The 11,601-nt window shown below is 42.1% G+C and overlaps 1 long non-coding RNA gene across 1 annotated transcript; it reads right to left on the bottom strand.

Annotated features, from left to right (window-relative positions):
- Positions 1-912: 912 nt before the first annotated feature.
- Positions 913-10,312, bottom strand: LOC139437294 (uncharacterized). The gene is made up of 3 exons (XR_011647028.1): positions 7,683-10,312; positions 5,136-5,453; positions 913-3,269 (listed from the first exon to the last, which is right to left on the bottom strand). It is a non-coding gene; the product is annotated as an uncharacterized lncRNA (long non-coding RNA).
- Between the last annotated feature and the right edge of the window lie 1,289 nt (positions 10,313-11,601).

Genomic DNA, 11,601 nt, shown 5'->3' with positions numbered 1-11,601 from the left:
TGAAACTTACAAAGCAAGTTATCTGCTTCCAATATACAAAGGAGAGACAGACTTAGGATGAACATTTGCATTACCATAAGGAGAGATTGGGAGGGAAATATGTGTCACGGGTCCCCAGCAGTTCTGAAGTCCTGCAGGGCATAATCCACTAGATTTCAAAGTCTGAGAGTCATCCGTACAATGACAGTTTCTTCTCCTCCTCTGGGCCTCATGGGGGCTCACCTTTTCCACATGTTGCATAATGGCCATACTTTTGGTTCCACTATCTTCCAACATCTTAGTGGCAACCAACCTCCAGACCTCACCCTCTAAGGTTTGCGTGATGGTCACACTTTCCCAATCTCTGAGGGGTAGTCTCAGCCCCTTAGTACACTGAGGTTGTGACAACATCCTCCCTAATCTCTGGCCCAACCCCATCAGAACAGTAGGGTGAAGACCTGACTCTCCCTAATCTATGGGGACTAGGCCCAACCCCCTTAGAGCAGTGGGGTGGTGATCTAACTCTATCCAACCTATGGGGAACAGGTCCACCCCCATCAGAGAAGCGGGGTGTCTACTTAACTCTCCCCAACCACCAAGGAATGTGCTCCACCCTCTCTGTAGCCTGGGACTGCCAAACTCTCCCTGAACAATCGTCTGGAACATCCACCTTCTTCGAATGTCAGGGCATATTCACTCTCTCCATACAACATGGGTGGAGTCCCTCTCTTGACCCAAGGAGATGTCTTAATTCTAGACCTCAGCTTCCATGGTTTTCCTCATGAAGCCATTTTCCCTTCCTTCTCTTCCTACCCTGTCCCTTTTAGTCCAGGCAGACAGTGGTTTCATTCATACAGATCTCACAAAAATCTTCCTGGGTTAGCATGCAGGAAACAGGGATAAAAGTCATCAGACAATAAGACTCTCCACAAGTCCTTCCTTAATAACTGTATTTCCAATCTTGACTTACAAGTTGCAAGTTTCATTAAGTCTTCACATGGGCCACTGTCCACTGGGGGTTTGTTTTGCAGAAGACTGGAATTTCTGAAATCAGTCTCTGGTTTCTTTGTGCCCAGCAATTCAGTTCTAATTTTGTCTCTTTCCTTTCACATTTTTCAAGGACAAACCAGAATGAATTGTCCACATTTACTTTGGAAATCTCCTCAGTTCTATGTCCAAGCTCATCATTTCCAAATTCTTCTTTCCATCTAATATCAGGAGTCAATTTCCAAGTTCTCTGAAACTTTGAAATGGGGATCACCTACCTCCACTTTCCAACAATAGTTTCATCATTTCCTACTAGCTGGAAATAACTTCATGGTTCATATTCCAACTAACAGTCTCTTCAAAGTCACTTAAGCCTTTTCTATCAAGCATCTCATGGTTCCTACAATCAATACCCCTTATCCATTTATAAATCTGTTCCAGCATTTTTGCAATTGTAGCAACACAATCCCACTCTCCTGGTACCAATTTCTGTTTTAGTTTGCCAAAGGGGTGCTGATGCAAAGTACCAGACATGGGATGGCTTTTATAAAGGGTATTTATTTGGGGTAAAAGCTTACAATTCCAAGGCTGTGAAAGGTCCAACCTGAGCTACATCAGCAATACCTTCTCACCAAAGTCAGCTACTGTAGATCCTGGCATGTTCCCACGTGGTGAAGCAAGATAGCCACCAATCTCTGCTGAGGTTTCGTCTTTCCCCTCCAGATTCACCATCTCCTCTTGAGCTGCTCCAAGAGCCTAGCCTCTTGGGGCTTCTTGCTTCAGCAAGTCTCTCTCTTACACAGCAGGATCAAAATGGTGGCTTCCTTTTTCTGCGTCTGTCCATGTGAGTCTCTCTCCCTGTTTCCATTTATATCAGACCCAGCCATGGGGTGGAGCCTCAAACCTGAGTCACACCTCACTGACACAGAGCAATCAAAAGCCCTAAACAATCTTATGAAATAATCTAATCAAAGGCCTGTAAGTGAACTTAATGCAATCAAAGGGTATGACACTCAGAGGAATAGATTAGTTTACAAACATATTTCTATTTTTTGGATTCATAAAATAATTTCAAACTGCCACAGGCTATCACTCCAATTTGGAATGCCAGGAATATACTTATTCTGGTGCAACCTTGGCAGTGAATCCAGGTCTTTTCCCACTTAGAGCCCTCCCAGGGACCCATCAGGGAGAAAAACTCCGAGGGGGAAGGTGAATGGGTGTCCGTAGGAGTTGCCAACAGGGGAACAGATTTGTCATTGATTTGGCACCTGTTCCTAAGTGACAAACATCTGTTACAAGTACCTCTCCTGGAAGAGAGTCAATATCAAGTAAGCAGAGAAATGAAATATCATGTGAAGAAACCAGAGCAGAGAAAAGTAAGGTGTACATACATCACAGATAATGCCTGATAGTTCATATAGGGCTGTACAGCTAAGAGCATTTTTTTTAATGGTATCCACAATATGTCACAAACTGTCTGTACATGTTGAGAAAAGAGAATAAGATACACAGCCCCAACATCTTACCCTGCAATATTGATACTATCTCTTCCACACACTTACCATGGCATTCTCTAAACAATTCTGGGCTTAAATTTAATGCTCTAGTTGTGTGCATATGACTCCATTTGGACGTTCAAATCTCCATACGAGACACAGAGGAACTGCTGAATGGATGCTTCTTGGAAATATTGTTCTTCATTGCACTAATCAGAAATACACTAGAATGGAGCTATAAATATACTAAAATGAAATACCCTAAAATGGAGGCCATGTGTTTCTAGTAGAGTCTGCACCATAAGTTTCAAAGGGTGTTTTAGTTTCCTAGCTTCTAAAACAAATCCCATCCAATGAGCTGGCTTAAACAAGGGAATTTATTGGCTCACAGTTTTGAGGCAAGAAGCCCAAAACCAAGGTGTCATCCATGCAAGGCTTTCTCCTAGAAGACTGGTGTTCTTGGGCTGGCTGCTGGAGACCCTTGGTCCTTGGCTTTACTGTAACATGGCAATGCACATGGCGGCCTCTCCTGGCTTCTCTGGGTTCATCAAATGGCTTCTTTCTGTGGCCTTCTTTCTGTGTATCTGAATTTCATTCTGTATCTAAAAGACTCTGGTAATAAGATTAAGACCCATTCTGATTCAGTTGGGTCATACCTTAACTGAAGTCACTTCGCCAAACATTAAGAACATGTTTTTCCGGGGTACATAGCTCAAGGGCCATTATTGGAAGAGTTGTAGATGTGATTGCCAACCACAAAATAAAGCTTCATTGGGAGTCTGGAAGATCTCCTTACACCTTGGCCTGAGAAAGAGCATAATTTATTCATTCATATTAACAAAGAACAGTCAAGAGCAGTCCACCATTAGTTTACAACTTGACTAAACTGACTATTGTGCATTTACATTTAAATATCATACTTAGGAAGAATTATTAAGGAGGAATTCTTGCCCATAGCTAGCTCGTTTTCCTCTCTCATCATGAAGTCTCCCATTGCCTGGCCTCTTCTGATGGGGAGACCTGAGGCTGGCTGATTCCCACTTGCTTATCATCTCCATCATACTCTTCCTCTGCTCAAAATGCAAGCCTACTCCCACCTGCTCTCACTTGGCAGACCACCATCACCCATCTTTCCTGCCCTGACTTTGGTACCCTCTGGATTCTGGTACACTAGAAACAAAATTCCTTTAAACCCTTCACCACATGCTCCTTCCATTTTTTCTATTATTACTGCCTCTGCCTTGAGGAAATTGTCCCCTCCAAGCAGTGACTACTCTTTTTCCAGATCTTTCTACATCTTCAGGTGAATAGCATTCTCCCTTTACCCTTCTGCAAGCAACTACTCCTCTTCCCTTGTGCGAATTATCCTTCCCCTTTGCAGTTCATGCCATCAACCTTGCCGAGATATCTCCTGAATAAACTTTATTACACCCTCTCCTGGGTTCCATGTCTTCTTCTCCTGGGTCCCTCACCTTCAAGAGGTCCCCAGTAGCTCTTCATCTGTGCCCAAAACCCACTCCACCTCTCCAACCTCTGCTTGCTTAGCCTCTGTCCTTCAGTGCATGCTGATTCTTCCTACTCATTGCTCACTCAAACCGTTTGGCCAAGCCCCGGCCATCATTTGAAACTGTACACTCTGTCACCTCTGTTAAAGAACCTTCAGCCATTCTCTGACCACAGGAAGTGTTCAGACCTCACTCCACTCTTCCATTGAACTCTGTGCATTGCTGTGGTATAATGTGAATTTTGAGGAATTAGTTAATGTAGCTGTTGCTTCCAATTGACCCAGAACAAATTAAGTATATGCTTCTATTTTTCTCTTAGTATTGCATTTATATATTTTTGTGCATAGTTCCAAATAGATTCTTGATCAAAGAAGAAAATGAATAATTTTGATTGGATACAAGATGTTTGAATAATCTTACCTTCATTCAAGAGGTGGGAAAATTAAAACTGAGGCCCAGAAAGATGATATAATTTCTAAGTTCCACAGCTAGTGTTGAACCAGGATTCTTACCAGATCTGAATCCCAGCCCAGGGTTCGCTGTAGCATGTGTGCTACCTGTCCTCTCTGTACCTAGGTATATTTCAGTTTTAAAATGATTTAATTCCATCGTTAAGAAATGTATGTAAACATGCAAAAAGACACACTTAATTGCCTTTTAAAAATCAGATGATTTCTAAGAATGGTGATAGAAGCCTATATTTAAAAAACAAACAAACCACCCAGACACCTTCCAAAAGGAGCTATAAGAATTATAACTACCCTGAACTAACAAAATTCTTTTTTACCATCTTCAAAGACTATCATCCAGACAGAGCAGGGTTTGGATTTAATTAAATGGCAACTTTATTCACTGACAAATAACAGCGTAATACATTGGGTGAATCAGCTGGGTGGAGAGAGGCAGGGAGTTGTTGGAACATGCCAAAGCCTCTCAAACAAGGTAGCTGGTGGCCCTCCTTGACCTTAGAACATTCTCTCACTTGGAGGGGGGGGAGGAAATCAGGATGCTATGAGAGGGAATTACACATTAACCTCTACTAGATGATGGAGTCTAACCTATAATTTTCAAATATGTCCAAACAAATATAATTTACTAGACTCTTTTTTAAAAGACATTTACTTTTTTTAAAAAAATTTCTCCTCCCCTTGTTTTTTGCACTCACCATCTGCTCTCTGTGTCCATGTGCTGTGTGTTCTTCTGTGTCTGCTTGTCTCCTCTTTAGACGGCATTGGGAACTGATCCTGGACCTTCCAGAGTGGAGTGTGCCACCTCAGCTCCCTGGCCTGCTATGTCTCTCATTGTCTCTCCTCTGTGTCTGTTTTTGTTGCATCATCTTGGTGCACTAGCTCTCCTATGTGGGCCAGCACTCCACGTGGGCCAGCTTGACTTCACCAGGAGGCCCTGGGAATCGAACCCTGGACCTCCCATATGGTAGACTGGAGCCCAATCGCTTGAGTCTCATTTGCTTCCCTACTGGACTCTTGAGAAAAACAAACAACCAGAAAAGAGACTAAACCAGGCCACTGAGAACAAAATGTTCCCAATTTTTCAATCTTTTATAAATTAATTCATTTTCACAGTGACATCCAAGATGTTGCATTGCTACAAGAATAAAAAGTGTCTATAAAAAAAGGACCCACTAGAGACATGGAAAACAGTTATACAGTTGAAAATCATAATTGAAAAAATGTGATATTTAATTGAGACTGAGCAGCAGGATGAATACTGTTAAAAATCAAATTTTGGATTTGGTATAGCAACTGAAGGAAGTCTCTTAAAACACAATAAAGTGGCAAAGGGGATAGAAATGATAAGGAGAAGAAAGAGAACTCAGAGGATAAATCAGGGAATGTTAATATCGATATATTTTTAATAGTGGTTGTGTAAATTGAAAATATACATAATGAGTAAAGCAAATATGAAAGAGATAATAGATAATTGACAGTAAAAATATTTATTTCCTTCTGAGGTGGTCTCAACCCAAACCAGAATATTAAGTCTTATGCTCACAGCCCACTTGGGATAAAGCCAATTATCCACAATACCTTTTTCCAAAAACCTGGGCCCTAAAGAACCCTGGATTGGGACATCCCCATTCCAGACCAGTCAGCTGCGGGCCTAGTCCAGGCCAGTTTTTGTCACGAACATTCTTTCCATATAAGAGGAAGAACAAAAAATCAGCCTTGCATAAAACCCAGACTATAGACCCACCCAACTTCCAAGCACATGACCTGAAGGAAGAGATACGGATCTCCCAAGAACAAACAGTAGTTTTTATTACAGTCTCAGCCCATAGGACAAATATTTACTTTACCCCACAAACCTTTTAACCTCTCAGCTTGAAGCAGCTGCATTTAGGTTAATTCAAGACGTCCCCTTAATGGATAGATACTTTTCTTACATGAGGAAAGGGGGTCACCAAAATGCACCTCCCAAATGAAGAATAGTATCCATCCCCAGTTGATCTTCTTCTCCCATCCTAAAGTCTTGAAACTGCATGCAATCTCCAAATCGGTACCATTACATGGCATTGTGAAAATTGATGATTTTTCAATTATTTTTTAAAAGAACGATGGGAGAGGGAGCAATCTGAATAAAACTCCAGATTATTTTAATACAACGCAGGTGCAGGGAGGAAAGGGAAGTAAAAGCATGTTAACATTCTTGACTTTTATGAGGGCTGGTGATTATGAATAATGCTTATTTCTTAACTTTGATAGAAGAATGCAGGATAAAATATGTTTGTAATACTTTAATGGGAGTCACGTAGATATTTCATTTAGATATAATATTTAGATATATTATGTCATGTCACTACAGGAGAAAGCAAGGGCAAAAACGATTACACAAAGAAGAGGCAGGAAAGGTAAGAAAAGAAAACAAAAAGAAAGGATAATGAACAGAGGAAAGATTAAATATATATTTATCGTGATATATTTCCATGGATGAAATTGTCTCCCCTCGCTGTGTCTTAATTAGATAAAATAAGAACAGACTAAGTGAAAGAGCAAAAAGCAGCTAAAATATACTTTTAAGGTACACTTCTAAAACAAAATGGCAAAAAAAAAATTCTAAAAGGATACATCAGGAAAATTCTAACCATGACAAATGAAAAAATATTGATCACATGAAGTGCAATCTGAGGTCAAAAACATCAAATAAGGCTAAGAGGAATTTTATTGGTAAAAATACCATCTTTAACTAAACTGTAACAGTCATAAACATTTGCACAGGAAATCACATTGCATGGAAATACTTAAAGCAAAAAAATTTTTAGGAATTCAAGGTTATTTTAAGATAATAATGAACTTTAAATCACATATCTAAATTTAACAAATCCAGTAAATAAAAAGTTAATATGATTAAAGTATTTGAATTTTATAATAAGCTTTTTTAAACAGACATACTACTTTTGTACCAAACAGAAAATCCTTTTCAAATGTTTATGGACTATTTATAGAAATTGATCATAAAGAGTACCACAAAGAAAATCTTAATCTATTCCCTGGGGGAAAAAAAACAACATACCATATTCTCTGGCAACAAAACTAAAATAGACAACCAAAATATAATCCCCCTAGAAATTTAAAGGCACTGATAACTCACTCTTGAATAAAATATGAACTAATTACAATATCAGAATAATTAGAAAATAACATTTTTAAAACTTTATGTTTCAAAGCCTATGGGATATAGTGAAAATGCTTACCAAAAAGAGAAATGACAGAAGCAGATGTGGCTTAAGCAATTGGGCTCCCACCCACCACATGGGAGGTTCATGGTTCAGTTCCCAGTGCTTCCTGAATAAGAGAGCGAGCTGGTATGACAGGCAGGTGCAGTGAGCTGATGCAACAAGATGACATAACAAGAGACACATGGAGGGAAGCATAATGAGAGACACAGCAAAGCAGGGAGAGGATGTAGCTCAAGCGATTAAGTGCCTCACTCCCACATCAGAGGTCCCCAGTTCAAGCCTGGTTCTGCCCAAGGAAGCAAGGAAAATGAACAGACACATCAAATGCAAACAGTGAGTGGGTGAGGAAGAAATAAATAAATTAATATTTTAAAAAGAGAGAAATGTGCAAAAATAGTCAAATATGTGAAAAGTAGTCTCCTTTAGCACTCCAGACCATGGAGTCTATAGCCAGGTTATGCAGGTTCAAATTCCAGCTTTGTCATTTACATAGTTTGTGTAATGGTGAGAAAGTTATTTGACCTCAGAGTGCTCAGTCTCTTCACCTGTAAAATGGGAATAACAATACAGGAAAACCTATCAATTAGGGTGTTGTGAAATTTAAATGAGATAATACATTGTTTCAGTTTGCCAGAACTTTTATGAAGAATACTACACACTGGTTGGCTTCACAACAAGAATTTATTGCCTCATGGTTTTTGAGGCTAGAAGTCTAAAATCAAGGCAAATTCTGTAGAGTTCTGAGGCTGGCTTGCCACAGTCCTTGGCCTTCCTTGGCTGGTGTCTCTGCTCGTTGTCACATGGTGAGGTCCTTGGCCTCTTCCTGTGTTTCTCTCCGACCTCTGGCTCTTATAAGGCCCCCAGTAATATGGATTAAAGTCTATCCTGATTCAGGTGGGTCATCCCTAAGTAAAAATAACATCTTCAAAGGGTCCTATTTACAAATGTTTTCGCACCCACAAGCATGTGGATTGAAGATGAACAACATGTCTCTGCTGGGGTACAGTGATGGTTTGAAGCTATATGGACCCAAAAACTTCAAGTTCTGAAAGCTAACCCATTCCTGTCAGTGTGAACCTATTGTAAGTAGGACCTCTTGAATAGGTTACTTCAGTTAAGGCATGGCCCAGCATGGGAATTAATCCTCTTAATCGAGTCCTTTATAAATGGGATGAACACAGAGAGAGAAAGCAATGGAAGCAAGAAGCTGAAAGCAATGAAAGCCAGAAGAGGCTGCCATGTGCCTTGCCATGTGGCAGAGGAGCCAAGGATCACTGGCAGCCAGTCTTTGGGAAGAAAACAGTGCTTTGATGGTGCCTTGATTTGGTCATTTTCATGGCCTCAGAACTTTAAGCTTGTAAGCTAATAAATCCCTATTGTAAAAGCCAATGCACTTCTAATATATTGCATTTTGGCAGCCTAGCAGACTAGAACAGGTAAACAATTAAATCTGTGGGAAGTAGATGTGGCTCAAGCTATTGGGCCCCCCTCTACCATATAGGAGGTCCAGGGCTCGATGCCCAGGGCCTCCTGGTGAAGGCGAGCTGGCCCACGTGGCGAGCTGGCCCACACAGAGTGCTGGCCTGTGCAGAGAGCTGCCCCACACAGGAGTGCTGCCCCACGCAGGATTACTGGCCCACACAGAGAGCTGGCACAGCAAGATGATGCCATAAAAAGAGACACAGAGGAGAGACAATGAGAGACACAGCAGATCAAGGAACTGAGGTGGTGCAAGAGAATGATCACCTCTGTCCTGCTCCAGTAGGTCCCAGGATGGGTTCCCAGAGCCACCCAATGAGAATACAAGTAGACACAGAAGAACACACAGTGAATGACACACAGAGAGCAGACAATGGGAGCAGGGGAGAGAAATAAATAAATACAATAAATCTTTTTTTAAATATTCATTTTATCACTTCCATGTGAACCATATGTGGCCCCTGAGAGAAGGCGGGGTGGGATGAGAGGAAAAGAAAAAGAGAGAGGGTGATTGAGAGATCCCAATAGTGCAAGAAACCTGCTTCCATTCCCAGTGTGAAGTGGGACAGGGGAAAGAATTCTGCTGTTCCCTAAATTCTCAGTTGCTGCATTTCTTGTCATATGGACATCTCACTGAGCTGGTGATATTACAAGACATGTATATTTCATCCAGCACGCCCCTACAGAAGACCTTCCTCTTCCTCCAGGACTGAAATAGAAAACAGTGATTAGATCCAACCAAGGGGGAAAAATTGGCTGTGCTGAGCCCACTGAGCCCAGTACCGGATAGCCTGCTCTTACAAGTCAATTTAGGAGAATTTCAACAGCAATTCTGTCTACATGCAATTTTAGCCCTTTGAGCTACTTTTAGAGCTACTCTACCTAAGCTGTCACTCCACAGGGTAATATGGTATTCAGTTTGGGGGCTCAAGAGAAATACACTAATAGATCCCCAGGAACAGAATCAGATTTGTGTGTGTTCACTGGGTGGGGTGGGACATTCCCAGCCCCATAACGCAATTCTCCTTCCTTAAAGACTCCCTCCCAAGGAGTTTGCATCCAGCAGGTAAGAGGCAGCAAAGCATCACTCCCAATTCTGAACAAATATCAAGTTGCCCCTCTTGCCAGTACTGGGCTTTCTGTGGAGTGGGGTTCTTACTCGGTGCTCCTCCCTCCCCACCCCCCCCCACCCCCGCCCCATAAATGGAATCCACACTGCTACACTCTACCTCAGTGCTTCTCTAACCTGGGCCCTTAAAATCCCTGACAAGCTACTGGCTCATCCTGGTGAATAAATGGTCACAGTGGAGACAGGGACCCGGAGAATCTCTGCTCTCCACCATGTGCAGGTGAGGAGACAGGAGGGAAGGGCAGGCTCAGCCCTGGCCTGCTGCCAGGGGAGGAGGGAGGGACAGGAAGGGAAGGGGGAGAGCACATAATCCCACTTGTTTTAGTTTCCTCATTGCAAAGCAAATACCATGCAATGAGGTGGCTTAAACAAGGGGAATTTATTGGCTTACAGTTTTGAGGCCAGGAGAATTCCAAATCGGGTTGTCATCAGGCGACGCTTTCTTCCCAGAGACGGGCATCCTGGGGCTGGCTGCTGGGGATCCCTAGTCCTGGGCTCCTCGGTCACGTGGCCATGCACATGGCGGCCGCTCCCTGCCTCTGCCTTCTCTTCCAGGTTACCTTGGCTTTCGGCTTCCGGCTGCTCCCTCTGTGGGTTTCTCGCTCTCTGTGCCTGAATTTCATTCTGCTTGTAAAGGGCTCCACTCATAGGATTAAGGCCCATCCTGATTGAAGTGGGCCACACCCCAACAGAAGCAGCCTCACTAAAAGGTCCTACTTACAACGGGTCAACACTCACAGGCATAGACTAGGTTGCAGAACGTGTTTTTCTCAGGTACATACAGTTCCAACCATCATTCCACCCATAGCAAACCGTGGCCCGGTCCGCGTCCCAAGGCTCCATTCCATGAGATAAGCATACCTTTTCCTCCTCAGAGGAAGAGCTACTACGGGGAGTAGGAGGAGGTAAGGACAAGCAGAGGTGAAACTTCCACAATAGTCCAGGAAATCAGTCATATTTTAGGGCCAGCATTTCAAATAAGTGAGGAAAAGAGAGATTGTTTAATAAGTGAAGTTGGATAACTATCAATTTTGCCTCCCCTCCACCTCCCCTCCCTTCCACCTCCCCTTCTCACTCCTGGGGTGGGAAGGAGAAATGTTAAACACCCCTTATACTTCTCCATCATGACCCAAAATAAATTCCAGATGGTCACAGCCTTAAGCATTAAAAAGAGATTATTCTGCTAATACACTTAATATTATTTTAAGTCAATTTTATAGTACATTGGGGGAAACTTTGCAATTGTATGTAATGGTTTAATTTATCAAGTGCTTTTCATTAATTCCATTATTAGTGACAGTTAAAAAGTGACCTGTAGCAGTTTGA

This window comes from Dasypus novemcinctus, chromosome 22 (assembly GCF_030445035.2).
Source record: "Dasypus novemcinctus isolate mDasNov1 chromosome 22, mDasNov1.1.hap2, whole genome shotgun sequence".
Classification (NCBI taxonomy): Eukaryota; Metazoa; Chordata; class Mammalia; order Cingulata; family Dasypodidae; genus Dasypus; species Dasypus novemcinctus.
The sequence above is the reverse complement of the archived record's forward strand: the minus strand, read 5'-3'. Positions and strand labels throughout refer to the sequence as shown.